Here is a 5,095-nt window from a genome sequence, read left to right on the forward strand (position 1 = left end):
TTTATTGGTCAGAGTATTGAGTACAGGAGTTGGGAGGTCATGTTGCAGCTGTACAGGACATTGGTTAGGCCACTGTTGGAATATTGCATGCAATTCTGGTTTCCTTCCTATCGGAAAGATGTTGTGAAACTTGAAAGGGTCCAAAAAAGATTTACAAGGATGTTCCCAGAGTTGGAGGATCTGAGCTACAGGGAGAGGCTGAACAGGCTGGGGCTGTTTTCCCTGGAGCGTCGGAGGATGAGGGGTCACCTTATAGAGGTTTACAAAATTGTGAGGGGCATGGATAGGATAAATGGGCAAAGTCTTTTCCTTTCAGGGAGTCCAGAACTAGAGGGCATAGGTTTAGGGTGAGAGGGGAGAGATAATAGAGACCTAAGGAGCAACGTTTTCACGCAGAGGGTGGTATAAGTATGGAATGAGCTGCCAGAGGATGTGGTGGAGGCTGGTATAATTGCAAAATTTAAGAGGCATTTGGATGTCTATATGATTAGGAAGGGTTTGGAGGGATATGGGTTCTGGCAGGGGGACTAGATTGGGTTGGGATATCTGGTCGGCATGGACAGGTTGGACTGAAGGGTCTGTTTCCATGCTGTACAGCTTTATGACTCTGTGAGAACTTGTTCCTTCAGTTTGCATGGTGATTCATTGAGCATTGCAGCATGCCGAGGACAGACAATTGGGCATGTGAGCAGGATGCTGTGTTAAAATGACTGGCCATGGGAAGGTTGAGCTTGTGCTTGTGTACAGAGTGGATGTGTTCTGCAAAGCAGTCACCCAGTCTGCGCTTGGCTTCTCCAATGTAGAGGAGACCACATTAGGTGTAGCGAATACAATGCATACAATTGCTTCTCCTGGAAAGACTATTAAGGGGCTTGGATATTGAGAGGGAGGAGTTAAAGGTGCAGGTGTTGCATCTTCTGTGATCACATGGGAAGCTACCGTGGGAAGGGAGATGATTTGGGTGGTCAAGGAACACTAGGGTGTCTCGGAAGGAACAGAGATGCAAAATGCAGGGGAAGTAAGGGTTAGATGTGTTTCATGGTGGCATTCTGTTGGAATTGTTTGAAATAGTGGAGGATATTATTTGAATGCAGAGGATTTGAATTGGACCACTGGAAAATGAGGCTGGAGAAGTAGTAATAGGAAACAAAGAAACAATGAAGGAATTGGACAGGTACTTTGCAACAGTTTTCACAGTGGAAGGCACCAGCAACATCCCAGAACTTCAACTTCACGAGAGTCAGAGGGCAGACGTGAGTGTTGTGACCATCACTAAAGAGAAGACGGTGGGGAACAGAAAGGTCTCAAGGTGGATCCATGACTCAGACCAGATGAACTACAACCCAGAGTTCTGATAGAGAGGGCTGAGGCGATTGTACAGGCATTGGTGGCAATATTTCAGGAATCACAAGAATCAGGAAATGTACAAGAGGACTGGGAAATAGCTAATGTTTCAGAAGGGACGCAGAAGACAGGAAAATGGAGGTCGGTTAGTCTGACCTTGGCAGTTGGTAAGATTTTAGATTTCATTATCAAGGATGAGATTGTGGAGTACTTGGGAGTGCATGGTAAAATAGGTCTGAGTCAAGATAGCTTATCAAGGGAAGGTGATGCCTGACAAATCTATTAGAATTCTCTGAGGACGGAATGAGCAAGAGAAACATAGGAGACCCAGTATAGGAGCAAATTACTGCAGATGCTGGATCCTGAACTGAAAACAAAAAATGCTGGAGATCACAGCAGGTCAGGCAGCATGCATGGAGAGACAGCAAGCTAGAACGATCCTTCATCAAAGCTGACGTGAAGTGTGGTGGTGGGGAGCATTTATGCAATAGTGGGGATGGGAAGGGTGGATAAGTTAGATTAAGTGTCAGAATGTGAGAATGGCAGAACAATGGTGTGTCCAACTGCCAGCCAGTCCTAAAGAAGGGTTACACCTGAAACATTGACTTCTGCACCTCCTGATGCTGCCTGGCTTCTGTATTCTTCCAGCCTCCTGCATGTCTACTTTGGATTCCAGCATCAGCAGTTTTTTTTTTGTCTCTAGACTGGAAAGAACAGACAGCCGCACGCAGGTGGAGGGAGGAGAGAGAGGACACGTTGACAGAGTGCAACAAGTAAAGCTAAAAAAAGGGGAAGAATGGGAGTGGGTTCATAATCTGAAGTTGTTGAGCACAATATTAAGTCCAGAAGGTTCTAATGTATCTAGTCTTGAAGATGAGATGTTGTCTCTCCAGTTTGCGTGGTGATTCACTGGAGCATTGTAGCATGCCGAGGACAGACAAATGGGCATGTGAGCAGGATGCTATGGCTATGGGATGGTCAGGGTCATACTGATGCACAGACCGGAGGTGTTCTGCAAAGCGGTCACCCAGTCGGCGCTTGGTTTCTCCAACATAGTGCAGACCACATCCTGTGCAGCGAATGCACTAGACCAGATTGAAGGAAGTACTGGTGAAATGATGTACAGATGACTGTTTAGGCCCTTGGATGGTGAGCAGGAAGGAGATGTAGGGCAGGTGTTGCACCTTCTGCGGTTATATGTGATGGTGCCATGGGAAGGTGCACTGGGAGTGGTGTGAATGGTTGGGAAATGGACTAGAATGTCCAGAGGGAACAGTCCCTGTGAAATGGAGATGAGTAAGTGAGAGGAAGTGTGTTTGTGGTAGTTTTCTGTTGGAATGCAGTATTGGCAGTAATTTGTCCTACACTGGGCTCTCCTTTGTCTCGTTTGTTCATTCCCTCCTCAAAGGATTCAGAAAGATTTGTCTGAAATAGCAGGATGATTATTTGAATGCGGAGGCTGGTGGGATGAAAAATGACGACAAGCGGGACCCGATTACACTGTACCCTAGGTTGACCTATCACCTGTGCTTCCACCCTTACCCCTTCTCATCACTCACACAGCATGATCGGCTCCCCCACTCCCATATTTTCCCTTTCTTTTATCCTTACTTGTTGCATTCTGTCAACGTGTCCTCTCTCTTCTTCCTCCACCTGAGTGCGGATATCTGTTCTTTCCAGTCTAGAGACAAAACAAAACTGCAGATGCTGGAATCCAAAGTAGACAGGCAGGAGGCTGGAAGAACACAGAAGCCAGGCAGCATCAGGAGGTGCAGAAGTCAATGTTTCATGTGTAATCCTTCTTCAGGACTGGCTGGCAGTTGGACACACCTTTGTTCTGCCATTCTCACATTCCATCCACCCTTCCCATCCCCTCTATTGCATAAATGCTCCCCACCACCACACTTCACGTCAGCTTTGATGAAGAATCGTTCTAGCTTGCTGTCTGTCCATGCATGCTGCCTGACCTGCTGTGATCTCCAGCAATTTTTCTTTTCAGTTCAGTTCAGGATCCAGCATCTGCAGTAATTTGCTCCTATACTGGGTCCCCTTTGTTTCACTTGCTCATTCTATCCTCAGAGAATTGTCAAGATTTGTCAAGCATCACCTTCCTTTGATAAGCTATCTTGACTCAGACCTATTTTACCATGCATTCCCAAGTACTCCACAATCTCATCCTTGATAATGAAATCTAAAATCTTACCAACTGCCAAGGACAGACTAACCGACCTCCATTTTCCTGTCTTCTGCGTCCCTTCTGAAACATTAGCTATTTTCCAGTCCTCTTGTACATTTCCTGATTCTTGTGATTCCTGAAATATTGCCACCAATGCCTGTACAATCTCCTCAGCCTTCTCTTTCAGAACTCTGGGTTGTAGTTCATTTGGTCTGAGTCATGGATCCACTTTGAGACCTTTCTGTTCCCCATTCTCTTCTCTTTACTGATGGTCACAGCACTCACGTCTGCCCTCTGACTCTCATGAAGTTGAAGTTCTGGGATGTTGCTGGTGCCTTCCACTGTGAAAACTGTTACAAAGTACCTGTCCGGTTCCTCCATTGTTTCTTTGTTGTCCATGACTACTTCTCCAGCCTCATTTTCCAGTGGTCCAATTTCCCCTTTTGCCTCTCTCTTACCTTTTTGATACCTAAAAGAAATTTGCAATCTTCTTCTATTTACAAGCTAGTTTACCCTCATATTTCATCTTCTCCCCCATTATTGCTTTTTTAGTCATCCTCTGATAGTTTTTTTTTAAGGCTTCCCAATCCTCTGGTTTCCTACGAACCTTCACCACATTTCGTGCTTTTGCTTTTATGCTGTCCCTGACTTCCCTTGTTAGCCACGGTTGTCTCATTCTCCCCTCATTATGCTATGCCTCCCGAATTATCCCCAGAAACCCCTGTCATTGATGCTCTGCCAAATTCCCTACTAAGCTCTCCTTCCAATCAACCCTGGCTAGTTCCTTCCTCATGTCTTTGCAGGACACTCTCAACATGTCTGGACCTTCCAGCCACAAACACCATCACAGTTACCTGCCCAAATCTGCTTGGGCTGCAGACATCAGGACTGCACCTTATTTGTGACTGGAGAGAAATTAAGATGACCTTGTAAAGGACACATTGTAAATACATTCTCACATTTGTGTGTTCACTGTTCATCATCAGCAGTATGAGAGAATGGCATTGACAAATCAACTACAAGAATTAAGGTGGAGAGAGTGAGGACTGCAGATGCTGGAGATAAGAGTCGAGAGTGTAGTGCTGGAAAAGCACGGCAGGTCAGGCAGCATCCAAAGATCAGGAGAATCGACATTTCAGGCATAAGCTCTTCATCAGGAATGAGGCTTGTGGGTCAGGGCTGAGAGATAAATGGGAGGGGGGGTGGGGTTTGAGGAAAGGCAGCTGAGAAAGTAATAGGTGGATGAAGGTGATAGGTTAGAAGGGGGAGTGATGGACAGGTCCGGAGAACGGTGCCGAGTTGGAGGCTTGGGACTGAGATAACGTGGGGGGAGGTGAACTGAGAAAGCTGTTTAAATCCGTATTTATCCTGTCTGGTTGCAGGGTCTCAAGGTGGAATATGAGGCGCTCCTCCTCCAGGCATTGGGTGGTAACAGTTTGGCAGTGGACGAGGCCCAGGACCTACATGTCCTTAACGAAGTTGGGGGGGAGGCGAAGTGTTCAGCCATGGGGCAGTGGGTTTGGTGGGTGTGGGTGTCCCAGCGATGTTCTCTGAAACGATCTGCAAGCAGGCATC

The sequence above is a fragment of the Chiloscyllium plagiosum genome, chromosome 16, assembly GCF_004010195.1.
Source record: "Chiloscyllium plagiosum isolate BGI_BamShark_2017 chromosome 16, ASM401019v2, whole genome shotgun sequence".
Taxonomy (NCBI): domain Eukaryota; kingdom Metazoa; phylum Chordata; class Chondrichthyes; order Orectolobiformes; family Hemiscylliidae; genus Chiloscyllium; species Chiloscyllium plagiosum.